Source organism: Amblyomma mixtum, chromosome 3, assembly GCF_055824585.1.
Source record: "Amblyomma mixtum isolate Tamu chromosome 3, ASM5582458v1, whole genome shotgun sequence".
Lineage (NCBI taxonomy): Eukaryota > Metazoa > Arthropoda > Arachnida > Ixodida > Ixodidae > Amblyomma > Amblyomma mixtum.
The window spans coordinates 410,076,115-410,091,507 of NC_143014.1; the positions used below are offsets into that span (position 1 = coordinate 410,076,115).

At 52.1% G+C, this 15,393-nt stretch overlaps 1 pseudogene; it reads right to left on the minus strand.

The window, feature by feature from the left end:
• Positions 1-3,015: 3,015 nt before the first annotated feature.
• On the minus strand, positions 3,016-14,248 carry LOC149357624 (uncharacterized; annotated as a pseudogene).
• Positions 14,249-15,393: the final 1,145 nt, after the last annotated feature.

The window sequence follows — 15,393 nt, forward strand, 5'->3', positions numbered from 1 at the left end:
TACAGCGCGCCTTTTCTCATTTCCGGCCCGACTGTGGGTGGTTGGCTCGTTAAGGAGCCGTGTGTCGCGGTGCGAGTTTTGTGCGGCCCGTATGGAGGGGAAGTTGGCGGGGCGTTTGGGACGATGGGGGGCGGAAAGTGCACCCTTTGACCCTCGCCGCGGCGCCTCTGGACGCTTCTGATGAGGGGTCGTTGTCGCCGACCAGCGTCCGCGCACTTGCGGGTGTATGCGTGGTTGTGGCTGTGACTGTGTGCGCGCGTAACCATGAGCCAAGGCGACGCCTGTGAGTTGTGCCGTTGTGTCCTTCTGCGTGAGCGCGAGGATGAGAAGGACCCCTCGCTGTGGACAAGGTTACACATCTGGACGCCGCCGAACGTCCTCGCCCGTTTCAGCCGGCGTGAAAGGGGTGCACTAACTTTCTTGTGCCCGAACGTGATGTCGTGTCCAAGGGCGTGAGGTCAGTGCTCTGCCGCGGCCCCGTCGTCATCAACGCACCCTACATCAACGGAAAGAAGACCGCCATCAGTCGTCGGCCCTCCCAACCTGTTCAACTTGAAGTCTGCGAGCGGTGAGTCGCCGACAGGCCCACTGGGCCGCGCCACCGAACTTTGAGGCTGGCATCCACCTGTAACATAGTTGTACAGTTGTATTCACATCTTCTTGTGTACCGTGTATATAATCTGCAAGCTGTTTTGATTTACTGAAGCGTATGCAAGTGTTGTTTGCCTTGTTTTTCCTTTGTTTTTTTTTTACATTGTTCTGGCTGGAACTGATGTGTAGCTAGTTTTTTTGTGTATTCATTTCTTTATTTTTGGAACTGGAGGGTAGCTTATTTTTTTGTGTGTATTGATTTCTTTATTTTGGCCGCGTGCTTTGCCGATGGGTAGGAGGGCATTTAAGGAGAGGGGGATGTGGGAATGCTGGCTTTCCGCCGTCGCCTTTGCGCGGCTGTTCCGGCCTCCCGCGTTGTTTCTCCTCTTTCCCTTGCTCCCGCCTCAGGCGGTGGAGAGGCGGCTGGGTGACTAATCACTGTCATTTAGCCACAGCTCCGCCCCGGCTCCCCAAGGGCCTTTGCCATTGGCGCCTTTTGGCGGGAAGTCGGGATCCGCTGGGCGGCCGCGCACCCCGCGACCGTCCGAGCGGGGCCGAGAGAGAGAGATCCCTCCGAGACAGCGAAAGGTGCGTACGTTACTGTTTGTCCGTGCCGGCCTTGCCGCTCGGACCAGTGCTTACTCGAGCTCGCCCGCACGTGTCCTCTGACCTGCAGCGGCTCGAGCCTGTCCAGCGGGGTCCAGCGACCTCTGACAGGCGTACCTTGTGTTGATGCCCACTCTCTCTCGCAACCGGCCCAACGGTCGACACGAGAGAGAGATCACAGCACTGCCGCGGGGACATTCTCCTGCAGCGGCGTGCTAGCGGTGCGCATTACTCGAGTCGCTTCGTGCGCGCAGCGGAGCCTTGCTCCTCGCGCGCCCCCGGGACGGGGTGACTATTGAGTGTGTGTGTATCAGCTGGAGGACGATGTGAATAAACGTCTCCTTTGTGAACTTGGAGGCCTATTTCTTTGCGGCGAATCGCTCTCCTCCCAGCGGAGGCTGAGTGCACTGCATCGGTGTCCCAGTGTGTGTGTGGTGACGGCTGATCGGGGCCCTTGGCTCGCGCGAAGCTCGAACCCGCGGTGGGTGGTGGCCTGTGTCCACTTAGGAACCCACAATATAAATCCCCACACTAATAGCAAAATGTTGAATTGAATTTAACAATTTTTTCCCACCGCATTGCTAATTTCTAATCCCAATTTGCCTTGTAACACTCTCAAATGCATATTAAAAGTCACAAAAAGAGATAAATATAGTGTTTAATACAAATCAATCTATTTTTATATTTCCTATCAAAATTATATGTCTATTGCGAGCTGGTTGTTTGCCTTTTTGTTCCAGCAAAGTATGGCACAGGTGGTAGCAGCTTCTCCCCATTGAACAGCTGTGAGCATTTTTTTTTCGCTATGAAATATAATATTCCATGCAAAGACGGCTTGCACAGTTTTGCGAAATGCGCTGAACGCAGGAGACCGAATACACTTTTTTTATAGTAAGCAGATTATCGATGCCGCTTGACATGCATGTAACGGGGTGGACGGAAATCTTACTTGAAAACCACACGGAATCACTCTTCCGATAGTCCATGGGTGATTAATTCCGAGACAACATGGATAAAGTTCGCTGGGACCAGGAATTCCGCTTTTTCTCGTACGCCTGCAACTGGCCAAGACAAAGGCACCCGGCACGGGAATATTACACGCGGCCAGAAAACTGCTGCAGTGGAAGAATAAGCGCTTCTGGTACTCATCTTGCACAAACGATAGACGACCAATGTCGTAATGAACGCAACATGAGTCGGGCCACACAACACTCCGCCAGGGTGATTGAAGAGATAGTCAACGTTCGGTAAATCCATTTTTTCAAAGCTGAAAAATAAAGTTCTCACCATTCTGTGCATGCCTTTGCGCTAGACATTTCGCTGTGAAAGTTGGCATTCAGAAGTTGGCGCCAGTGCTTTGTCGCTTTCTCTTTTCCTGCCGGAGAAAAAAAAGGTCGGCGCTGATTCAAAGCGGCAATTACGCCAAGAACCATATTCATTTCCGAACACATTTCAATATAAAAGTATGGTGGTACTCACAAATAGAATCTTGCAGGCCAGGCTACTGAATTCCGTCATAACTGTCAAATCGTATCGGGTGCGGATTCTCGACAACGAACGGCGTCAGCTTGAGCGCGCATGCTTCGTCGGCACGCTGGTTGTGTGGCTTTTCGCCGCCTTGCTAGCTACAGGCGATACTCGTTGGGCGAGTGTTCGGGAAAGGAGGAGACGACGATGGGACAGGTTTCTTATATTTTTCGGAGAATTTGCTGCAGCAAGAGAAACGCGAGCTGGAAAAGGGGTAGAAGAAAATCTAGGGAGGGTGGATGAGCGGCGTTGCGCTTAGTTGGGCGCGAGGGGAAAACAGGTTTGAGAAGGTCAGTGCACCTAAAATCACAAAGAAAAAAATAACTCCTAGCTTGGTGAGGGCCAGCGCTCTTCCAACAAAGAGGCTCGGCCCGGCAAAAGGCGGCTGTATGGGACTTCAAAAAGGGGGAGGAGAGGGGGGGGGTGAAATGAGTGAAATAATTCCGGAATGTCCGGAGGGGCGCCATAGGCAGTTGAGCACGTGAAAAGCGGCAAGGAAACGACAATGCGGAGATGTTGGAAGTGGAAACGTGGAGCTTGGGCATGAATTTCGTCAAAACGGCTCCAAACATTAGCGTAATCTCTGCGGTCGTGTGCCTTTGGTTGAAGCTGAGATAAATGTGTTACTATGAAAATACCGGAAATATAAAACAATAAATAAAATTAGCGGGAACAATGCGTGTTCTTTGAGTGTTTCATATATGATACTTGTGGCGGACAAAGTAGGATGACATACGTCCAAGCAACACCATTCATCAATATAATCCAATGATTCGCTTCTAGAGCGACGAATACCCTACATTTTATACACACCAGTGTAGGCAGGTCGGTCTAAGCCATAGTCATGCGGCCCACCCGTGCGTGTCTGCGCTAGCTCGAAATGACCCGGCGCGCTACTCAGCAATGCACCTGTTATGGCTCATTGGTATTAAGGATACGCGCAAAGAAAAGGCAAAAAAAACTAGTGGAAATGCGACCGGGAAAAAGTTCCGATCTTTAATTTGATAAACGTGATAATTTAAAGCAAAAACGTATGCTAGAGCCGTCGTTATAGAATACCCAAAAAGCACAGCAGAATAACAAAACAATTTGCGACATTAATTTGCGACATTGGTCATAAAAAATAAATAAATAAACAAGTCTGAATAATGAGAAAAAAAACGTATTGAGAGAAATAACCACATATAATCACAGGGACATCCTTTGGTGTGTTGTGGAGCGGCACTGCCAATACAGGGAAAACAGCGGACAAGTAGGGCCATCGTTGCGGGTGTAATGAGGCGGCACTGCCAATATGGGGACGACAGCGGACATTTAGGGCCATCGTTGGAGGTGTAACTAAGTGGCATTGCCAATATGGGGAAAACATCGGAAAAGTAGGTCCATCGTTGGAGGTGTAACTAAGCGGCATTGCCAATATGGGGAAAACATCGGACAAGTAGGGCCAATGTTGGAAATGGCTCATTGTGGCAGTGCCAATATGGGGAAAATGATGGCAACATTGGTCCTGTATAGGGCCACACATAGCCAACAGACTCCCAATATTGGGCCAACGGTTTGTGCTGCCTGGGATGCCTGCGTGGCGATACCACCCAGGACTCCTTACTGACAGCTGCAGCGGTGGATTGGGCGCATGCAAACGTCATATGGGCTGGGCAGCTCCTCTGCAGGGCGAAATGCCGCGTCGGACCGCGGGTACGGGCGCTCGATGCGAGGCGCCGCTGTAACATCGTTGATGGAGACGACTCACTAAGATTTAGACTAGATGTTGCATAAATTATTGCTACCTCACAACAGAAAAAATAAAATAATACTTTTTACTCTAACGCGAAACATATCTGCGATAAGAAATGCATAGTTGCCATGATGAGCACAAACGTCTGGCCACAATGCATCAAAAATTTGAAAGCTCAACAACAATGTCTTTGATGTAAGCTTGGAACTCACACTGTTTTCCTTGCTGCAGAAATGAGGTTCCGTTTGTCTCAGCAAATAATAAGTTCCCACTAAGCATTTTTAGTACAAGCGGGAAGTGATAGTTTGGTTCAGAAATCTGGCCACCAAGGTTATTCACGTAAGTCTGGCAACAAAGTAAAAAATTTGAAACAAATGTTAAATATTGTTATAAAATAATTATGCAGGTACAAATTTTGTATTTATAAAACACAGAACATATCCGCGAATAGAAATAGCTGCCATTATGAGCACAAACGTCTGGCCACACTGCATAAAAAATCTGAAAGCTCAACAACAATGTCTTTGTTGTAAGATTGGAACTTACGCTGTTTTGATTGCTGCGGAAATGAGGCTGTTTTTGTGTCGGCAAATAACATGTTGCCACTGAGCATTTTTAGTAAAAGTGGGAAGTGATAGTTTTCGTCAAGAAATCTGGCCACCAAGGTTATTCACGTAAGTCTGGCAACAGTATAAATTTTGAAACAAATGTTAAATTTTTTTATAAAATATTTATGTAGCTGCAAATTTGGAATTAATAAAATTTGTTTAGTTTGCATCGTTGCACATAACCGTTTGGTGTAATTTTTAGGCATTTGAAGCCCATAACTTCTACTACACTTGTGCAAAACTCTGCAGGGTTGTCGCCAGTTGGTTCAGTGACTCTCGTTGTCAGGGGTTCGGTGATCGCGCGATTGATTGATTGATTGATTACAAACATCTTTATTTCTTAAATGTTCTCAGAACATGTGGGTGGGCCGCCTAGTGCGGTAGTCCACTGGCTGCGGCTGCTGCGCTGGCCCTCCCCACATGACAGTAGACATGACATGATAAGTTATCACGTGGTTTGAGCGTTATCTTCTGCTCCACCAGCAAGAGTAAAATTTAACCGGTCGTAATTGCCTATATTGATCGTTGATTATTCCAAAACATACCTATACACTATTTGAAATGCATTCGGGAAGGACATAGTAATTTAGGACGCTTATAATATTCAAAACACACACCGTGAAATACTCAAGCCTTTTAGCTTTTCCCTTCTGCTGAAAGGCGACCAGTTCGGCTCTGAGTTCAACATGTGAGATCGGCTCACTAGAAAAATATCATCCTACTGCTTGCTGGGCCGCAAGCAGTAGGATGTTGACGTGCCACTGGTCGGTATCGGTCGGCTCCGTGTGTGGGCGTCCTGCCTTGGTACGGAACAAAGTGAGAAACGACTGCCCTACACCAATACTCCGGAAGAGCCCCGTCTTCGCAAACCAGACCTGCTGTAGGAGAACTTTGCGTTGCTCAGCGCCCAAGTTGCACGAAGCACTTCTTGGCGACATCCAGTCCGGCTGTGCTGCCGCTCATTTTTTCTGCGCCTCCGCGCGCGCGACGACGCCTTTCGGCTGCGAACAACTAGCACCGACTTTCCGAAAGCACGGCGGCCACAGCTCGCGAGCGCCAAGCGGTTTCCCGCACTAGATCTCGCCCCCACAGCGCGCGGCCCATCATGGAGGAAGGAAAATGTCCGTTTTCCATGGTAACTCGGCGTTGAGCGATTGCGCCGGCGGCCGACGGGACAGGCGACTGGGAGAATGGAGTGAATAATTTCACTGCGACGAGTTTTCAGTGGGTGGTCGGCTCGACTAGATCGCCTTTATGGCTTTTGAAACAGCAGCACTGACGAAGGTCTACGCAGAGTCCTCCCCGTTAATCGGCGTGTCAGCGCGCGCTCATTTCTTTTTGCCTTCATATGCATTTTGTTTTCATATGTATTTTTTTGCAAAGGGCAAGCACTCCGCCGCTTCCCACCAGCCCCGCGCGCTGCATAGCAGGAAGTTTGGACAGTAAATAATTAGCACTGTTTGTGGACCTCGTAGGGCGCTGTTAGAGCAGCACCGTCGCGTGAAGTGTTTCGCCCGTGTCGCTTGCTTGGTCCTGCATACACAGAAAATTTTACGCGTCGCCCGGAAGTACACCCGCGACTGGCAAATCGGACTCCGCCGTGCACGCTTCTGGGGTTCTGATCTATGTGCTCCCCGCCCGCCTCTGCCTTGGCCTCAAAACGCGGACCGACTTGGCCAGAGAAAATATTCAATTTGCTGTGGCCGTAAGGCAGCGCGGCAAAATTAAAGACAAATGAACACTCTGCTAGTTGGTAAAAGAGGGCTAACTACACTTGGAACGGGCTACGCGCAGGGCTAGCACAGACAAACTTTATTTAGTTCAGATAAGTGGCAGGAGGGCGGACTTGCCCCCCACCCTCCCCCCGCGTCCTTGTCAACCGGCCGAGATCCCTCGGGACCTGGCGGCTTCGAAGGGTTGTCTTACGACGGTCTTATGCTCTTCCAGGTCCTATGGCTGCGTGGCGATACCACCCAGGACTCCTTACTGACAGCTGCAGCGGTGGATTGGGCGCATGCAAACGTCATATGGGCTGGGCAGCTCCTCTGCAGGGCGAAATGCCGCGTCGGACCGCGGGTACGGGCGCTCGATGCGAGGCGCCGCTGTAACATCGTTGATGCAGACGACTCACTAAGATTTAGACTAGATGTTGCATAAATTATTGCTACCTCACAACAGAAAAAATAAAATAATACTTTTTACTCTAACGCGAAACATATCTGCGATAAGAAATGCAAAGTTGCCATGATGAGCACAAACGTCTGGCCACAATGCATCAAAAATTTGAAAGCTCAACAACTATGTCTTTGTTGTAAGCTTGGAGCTCACACTGTTTTACTTGCTGCAGAAATGAGGTTCCTTTTGTCTCGGCAAATAATGAGTTCCCACTAAGCATTTTTAGTACAAGCGGGAAGTGATAGTTTTCGTTCAGAAATCTGGCCACCAAGGTAATTCACGTTAGTCTGGCAACAAAGTAAAAAATTTGAAACAAATGTTAAATATTGTTATAAAATACTTAGGCAGCGACAAATTTTCAATTTATAAAACACAGAACATATCCGCGAATAGAAATAGCTGCCATTATGAGCACAAACGTCTGGCCACACTGCATAAAAAATCTGAAAGCTCAACAACAATGTCTTTGTTGCAAGATTGGAACTTACGCTGTTTTGATTGCTGCGGAAATGAGGCTGTTTTTGTGTCAGCAAATAGTATGTTGCCACTGAGCATTTTTAGTAAAAGTGGGAAGTGATAGTTTTCGTTGAGAAATCTGGCCACCAAGGTTATTCACGTAAGTCTGGCAACAGTCTAAATTTTGAAACAAATGTTAAATTTTGTCATAAAATATTTATGCAGCTGCAAATTTGGAATTCATAAAATTTGTTTAGTTTCCATCGTTGCACATAATCGTGTGGTGTAATTTTAAGGCATTTGAAGCCCATAACTTCTACTACACTTGTGCACAACTCTGCAGGGTTGTCGCCAGTTGGTTCAGTGACTCTCGCTGTCAGGGGTTCGGTGATCGCGCAATTGATTGATTGATTGATTACAAACATCTTTATTTCTTCAATGTTCTCAAAACATGTGGGTGGGCCGCCTAGTGCGGTAGTCCACTGGGTACTGCTGCTGCGCTGGCCCTCCCCACATGACAGTAGACATGATATGATAAGTTATCACGTGGTTTGAGCGTTATCTTCTGCTCCACCAGCAAGAGAAAAATTTAACCGGTCGTAATTGGCTATTGATCGTTGATTATCCCAAAACGTACCTATACACTATTAGAAATACATTCGGGAAGGACATAGTAGTTTAGGACGCTTATAATATTCAAAACACACACCGTGAAATACTCAAGCCTATTAGCTTTTCCCTTCTGCTGAAAGGCGACCAGTTCGGCTCTGAGTTCAACGTGTGAGATCGGTTCACTAGAAAAATGCCATCCTACTGCTTGCTGGGCCGCAAGCAGTAGGATGTTGACGTGCCACTGGTCGGTATCGGTCAGCTCCGTGGGTGGGCGTCCTGCCTTGGTACGGAACAAAGTGAGAAACGACTGCCCTACACCAATACTCCGGAAGAGCCCCGTCTTCGCAAACCAGACCTGCTGTAGGAGAACTTGGCATTGCTCAGTGCCCAAGTTGCACAAAGGACTTCTTGGCGACATCCAGTCCGGGTGTGCTGCGAGAGAGAGAGAGAACAACTTTTATTTAGAAAGCCTGCAGAGTCGGTTAGGCTCCCTCCAAGCAGGGAGGACAAGCTTTTACCGCGACGCGGCCACTACGTCAATCTCGTGCGTTGTGCTCCTTGAGGTCTTGTTACGTCCTTCGCTACTTCCGCGGGTTCGAGAGGACCGCCGCCCCCTTCCTGGGGGTGCCGCCGCCCTCTCCTCGGTTTCGCTCGGTCGCTACCTCTCGAGAGCTGCCGAGACCTGCTGGACGGCCTTGAGTTGTGTCTTTTGATCACAGCTCCTCGTTGCAGCCTCTAGCTGCGGCGGGATCGTCGTCTTCTCGCTGGCTTCGCGCGGATTTACGCTACAGTCCCAAAGGATGTGAGCCGCGGTGGCTCTCTCCTTCGCGCACAGTCTGCATATGTCGCTCGCGTGCACTCTCGGACACACGTGCTTAGCTAGCACCGGGGTGAGCAGGGACCCCGTCTGTAACTGTCTATATAACACTGCCTCATTCCGGGTAAGCCCCGGGTGAGGTGGCGGCATAGTCTGTCTGTTCAGTCTGTACCATTTCACTATTTCGTTGAAGGTGGTCATCTTGTCCTTGGCAGTGCGCCGCGACCAGGACTCCGAGTCGGCCGTGCTTTCAGCCGCGCGGTTGGTTAGTCCTCGCGCGGCCGAGTTGGCCGTCTCGTTGTGGTTCACGTTTCCGCGTTCCGACACGTCACTGCCCATGTGGGCCGGAAACCACTTGATCACCACAGGACTGTTGCGTCCGATGTCTTCGGCCTTGCGCAGTATGCTCGCGGCCTCACTACATACCCTACCCTTGGCGTAGTTCTTCACTGCCGTTCTAGAGTCACACAACACTGTAGTACATCCGGGGTCGGAAACGGCCAAGGCGATGGCCACCTCCTCCGCCCGGTGCGCTTCTCGAGTCCGGAGGCTCACCGCGGTCTTCGTTGCACCCGTCGATCCCCGACAACCACCGCCGCGTATGCGTCGGTGCTCCCTTGATACTCTGCCGCGTCCACGTAGGCGGCGCCTTCTTCTCTGGCGTGGAGGTCCACGAGAGCCCTGGCCCTCGCCAACCTCCGCTCCCTGTTGTGCTCGGGGTTCACGTTCTTCGGGATCGGGAAGACCCTGAGCTTTCTGTTGATGCTATCTGGTATAGGTACGTCTTTCTGCTGCTTGCCTTCCCTCGGTTCGAGGCCAAGGTCCCGCAGTATCTGTCTTCCGGTTCTCGTTTCGGAGAGACGCTCGAGTGTTGCCGTTCTCTGTGCTTCGGCTATTTCGTCCAGCGTGTTGTGGACTCCCAGCGCCATGAATTTTTCGGTGCTCGTGGCCCCGAGGAGACCGAGTGCCGCCTTATACGCCTTGCGTATGGTGGCGTCCATCTTGTTAGGTTCACTCGGCCTCCAGTTGTGGAAGGCGGCCACGTACGTTATGTGGCTAACTGCGAAGGATTGAACGAGCCTAGTCAGGCTCTCCTCCTTCATCCCCGCTTTTCTGTTGGACACCCTCTTGATGAGTCTCATTGCCGCAGCGGCTTTGCCCGCGAGCTTGTTGACCGTGTCACCGTTGACTCGGTTCCGCTGGACGAGCAGCCCGAGTACCCGAATCTTCTCGACCTCCGGTATTACCTGTCCTTCCGCCGTCTTGACCGTGATCTTGGGACGCTCGTACTTGACTTCCATATTCTTTCTTTTCCTGCACGATCCTTTCGGGGGAATCACCAGCAGTTCTGACTTGGCCGGGGAGCAAACGAGTCCAGACCCGTCCAGCTGCTCCTCTATGGCGTTGACCGCTTCTTGCAGCGTTGTCTCGATGTGTCCGTCGCTTCCTCCCGGTACCCATAGCGTCACGTCGTCGGCGTAGATGGTGTGCCGGACTCCCGCTACTCTTTCTAGCCGGGTGGCCACCCCGATCATCACGAGGTTGAAGAGTAGCGGGGAGATCACCGACCCCTGCGGAGTTCCGACGCTGCCCAGCTTCTTCTCTTCGAGCTGTAGGTCTCCCGCACAGATTTCGGTGGTTCGTTCCGTCAGGAAGTCTTTGATGTACTGGTATGTCCTCCTGCCCATGTTTAGCCTGGATACTTGGGCCAGGATAGCCGAGTGCCTCACTTTATCAAAGGCGCTCTGCAAGTCCAGCCCGAGTACGGCTCTGTTGGTCCTTGGTGCCCGTCGTATCGTCGATGGTCTCGTTCTTTAGTAAGATCATGGCGTCTTGCGTCCCGAGTTTGTTCCGAAACCCGATGATGGGGTTTGGGTAAAGCTCCGATTCTTCCAGGTAACGCTGCCACCTGTTCATCAGAACGTGCTCGAGGAGCTTACCCACGCACGAAGTGAGTGAGATCGGCCTGAGGTTCTCTATGTTGGGCGGCCTGCCAGGCTTGGGGATGAGGATCGTCTTGGCTGCTTTCCATTGCTTGGGTAGCCTTCCTTCTTGCCAGCACTTGTTGTAGAAGTTCGTGAGTGTTTCGATGGCCGCTTCGTTGAGGTTCTTGAGCGCTCTGTTGGTCACTCGATCGGGACCCGCGGCAGACCTTCCATTGAGTTCCTGCAGGGCAACTCTTACTTCCCAGGTCTGGATGTCGCGATCTAGCGTCTCGTTCTCCTTGCCTTGGTAATCCGGGTGTCTTTCCGTGGGGGTGGTCGGCAGGTACTTGGCGTCCAAGCGCCGCTTGACCTCGTCCTCCCCGTGTTCGCAGATTTCCTTGTGTAGGATCCTGGCCAGGTTGTTGTGTTGGTGGCCCTTGGTCTTGGTTTCGTCGAGGAGGTGCCGCAGCATGTTCCACGTCTTGCCCTTGTGCATCTGTCCGTCGGCTTCGTTGCAGGCCTCGTTCCACTGTTGGGTGCATAGCACCCTGCAGTGGACCTCGATCTGCCTGTTGAGCTCGGCGATCTTCTTCCTTAGACTTCGGTTGGTTCGTCGCTTCTGCCACCTCGCCTTTATGGACTGCTTGGCTTCTATCAGGTGGGCCAGCCGACTGTCCATCTTGTCTATCCGTTCGTCCGTCTCTAGCTCTTTGGTGGCTCCGTCCTTCGTCTCAACGACGTTGGCCGCCCATTGCTCGATGTCCGTAATGTCCTCTTGCACCGCGGGTAGCGCCTTTCGAAAGGCGTCCCAGTCCGTAATGCGATGCTTTCTTATGCCGGTGTTGCCTTGGCCTTCGAGCAGTATGACGACCTCTACGATGTAGTGATCGCTGCCCAGCTCTTGGCCCGTGTTTCTCCATTTCACTTCTCTTGATCCTCCTTCAGTTTTGATGAAGGTAAGGTCCGGAGTTGTGTCTCTCGGAACAGATGTGCCGATCCTGGTGGGAAAGGCCGGATCCGTGATTAGGTTCAGTCCGACGTCGGTGGCGTCTTGCATCAGCTCTCTCCCCTTGACCGTCGTTCTGTGGTAGCCCCAGTCTTGGCTCGGTGCGTTAAAGTCTCCGCACACTACGAGCGTATTGCTTCCCGCGACTGAAGCTGCCTTGTGGAACAGTGCCTTGAATTTCTGTTGTCCGTGGGACGGGTTGCTGTAGATGTTCACCAGGAAAGTGCTCTCCCTCCTCTTCCTTCCCGTGATTACTTCCACCGTGCAGTGTTCGATGGCGCTTCTGCCGATCATTTCGTGTTCCACGAAGGTGATCCCTCTCCTAACGAAGGTGCAGACCCCTCTGCCCTTGCCCTTGGACGTGTCCCTTTTGCTCGGCGGGCTGTCGTGCGACCGGTAGCCCGGTAGTTTCGGCGTCTCTTCGCTGTGTGTTTCTTGAATCATTATGACGTCTGGTTTCCTCGTTAGTTGCTGCAAGTGTTGCTGCAGCACTGCTCTCTTGCCGGTAAAGCCGTTGCAGTTCCAGTGCCAGACCAAGAGGTCTCTCACTGGGGGTGTGGATGCTGCTGTACTTGCTGTCCCGTCCATGATTGCTGCAGTTTGGCGGTGATCTGTGCTTCCATACATTGTATTTGTGCCTGTACCTGCGTCTGCAGCTGTGCTTGCATTTGCGCCATCATGTTCTGGATCGTGCTCTGTATATTCGTTGTCATCTGCTGAACCGTTTGCGGGAGCGCAATCAGTCGTTCGTTGGTTTCCTTGCTGGTCGCCTCCAGACGGTCGAGTCTGACGTCCTGTTTTTCGATTCTCTCCATTGTCTTTCGTTCCTTGGCGACCTCTATGGCTCTCCTCTTGGGAGCCGGTCCCGCCGTTTTCGTGGCTCTCGGGTCCACCTCGACCTCTAGTTCGTCCTCGGTTATCTCTTCTTGTTCCCTCTCTTGTGCGCGCTTCGGCAGCAGCTGCTGCTGTTGCTGCATCGCAATTAATGTCGTTAGCTTCGCGTTGATTTCCTTGATGGTTGCGTCCTGCTCGGCGATTCTCTGCTTTAGCTTCTCGTTCTCGTCTCTTAGGGCTTTTATTACCATTCCATTCTCTTCTTGGAACTTCTTCGTGGCGTTTTGCGCCGGTGGTTGTCTTTTCTCTGCCATGTTAGCCCTGACTGCTTCTGCCCAGGTGACTCTTTCCCCCGACTGCGACGGTCTGTGGCGGCTGGCGCTCCTGCCTCCCTTGCGGTTGTCCCTCTTGCGGCTGCTGTCGCGCTGCCTCGAATCCCCGCGGGGTCTCTCAGCAGACGGCGCTCGCAGCGGCGGAAAGCTTTTCGGATCCAGTTGTTGCTGCATGGCTTCCATCTTGCGTTCCAATTGCCGTTTTTTGACCACATATGGCATCTTGTACTTGATTTTGCATTCCCTCTCGCCCGTTGGATGCTGTCCCCCGCAGAGCTTGCACTTGGGCTTGCATTCGCGTTTGTGATCCTCGCTGGGGTTCACGATTCCGCAGCCGAAGCATACTTTGGCATTGGGATTCGGGCATACGTCTCTTCCATGGCCGATCCTGCCGCATTGCCTGCACACGTCAAAGTGCTTGCGGTAAAGCCCGCACCTGACTAATATCGAGCCATACTTGACGTTGTTCGGTACTTTTTGTCCAGCGAAGAGTACTATCACTGTGGTTGTATTGCCGATTCTGTGCGCCTCCACCGCTAGGGGGTTGCATGGGTTCACGATGTTTTCGGTTATCTCTTTCGGGGGTGTCGTGTACGGCTATGCCTCGGATGACTCCCTTGACCGTGCCGTCCGGCGCCGTTCGGTAGGCGCTGACTTCGTATGCCTTGTCTCCTACGTTTAGGGTTTTGACCTTAGAGTACAGCGTGGCACGCCTCTCGTCCGGGGTGCGTACCACGATGATGTTTGGCTGCGCGTTCGTGCAGATGGTGTCTGCTTTGGCTTCTTCCTTCGTTATTCGAACCGCCGTCATGACGGCCGACATAATTATTGAAACCTCAGTTCTCGCTACGTTGAGACCTCCCCGTGGTCTCATGACTATCTTGGTGTCTTCCTTCGGCATGTCTATCGGCATCATCGCCGCTTTCGTTACCGAGGCTGCAAATCTCTTAGCAACACTGGCCCTAGTCTTGGGTCTAGACTGGCGAGTAGTGGCGGCGGACTCACCGTTTTCCTTGCCGGCCATGATCTGCTTGATGCGCTTGCCGGAGGCCGACCAGCCTTCGGCTTCTTCCGGTGTAATGTCCTCTCCGGGAACTTCAATGCACGTACGCCCGCCGAGACTGCCGATGCTCGGCGCTGACGTTATGTTGTCTCCCATCGACGTGGCCACTTCCATGTCAGACGCCATCTTGGTCGTACTCGTCGTCGGGTTAGGCCTAGCGGCCGGGCCCGTCGCCACCGGTGGCCGTACTTGTGGTAGGCCGACGCTAGGCCTAGCACCGCACCAGAGAAAAGTCCTCGTAAATCGGGTGAATCATGTACCGCTTGGTCAAAACTGGTACCGGTCGATGCCCCGCACTTTCGCGCACACTTTGATACCAAATATATCGCGGTAACTGTAAATTAACACTGCGTTAATTGGCATAATAGCAGGGGCCGATGAGAAGCGCGTCCCCTCCCGTCGGCGACCGCAGCGCCCTCTCGGTGTGCTGACGCTCATTTTTTCTGCGCCTCCGCGCGCGCGACGACGCCTTTCGGCTGCGAGCAACTAGCACCGACTTTTGGAAAGCACGGCGGCCACAGCTCGCGAGCGCCATGCGGTTTTCCGCACTAGATCTCGCCCCCACAGCTCGCGGCGCATCATGGAGGAAGGAAAATGTCCTTTTTCCATGGTAACTCGGCGTTGAGCGAGTGCGCCGGCGGCCGCCGCGACAGGCGACTGGGAGAATGGAGTGAATAATTTCACTGCGACGAGTTTTCAGTGGGTGGTCGGCTCAACTAGATCGCCTTTATGGCTTTGGAAACAGCAGCACTGACGAAGGTCTACGCAGAGTCCTCCCCGTTAATCGGCGTGTCAGCGCGCGCTCATTTCTTTTTGCCTTCATATGCATTTTGTTTTCATATGTATTTTTTTGCAAAGGGCAAGCACTCCGCCGCTTCCCTCCAGCCCCGCGCGCTGCATAGCAGAAACTTTGGACAGTAAATAATTAGCACTGTTTGTGGACCTCGTAGGGCGGTGTTAGAGCAGCACCGTCGCGTGAAGTGTTTCGCCCGTGTCGCTTGCTTGGTCCTGCATACACAGAAAATTTTACGCGTCGCCCGGAAGTATACCCGCGACTGGCAAATCGGACTCCGCCGCGCACGCTTCTGGGGTTCTGATCTATGTGC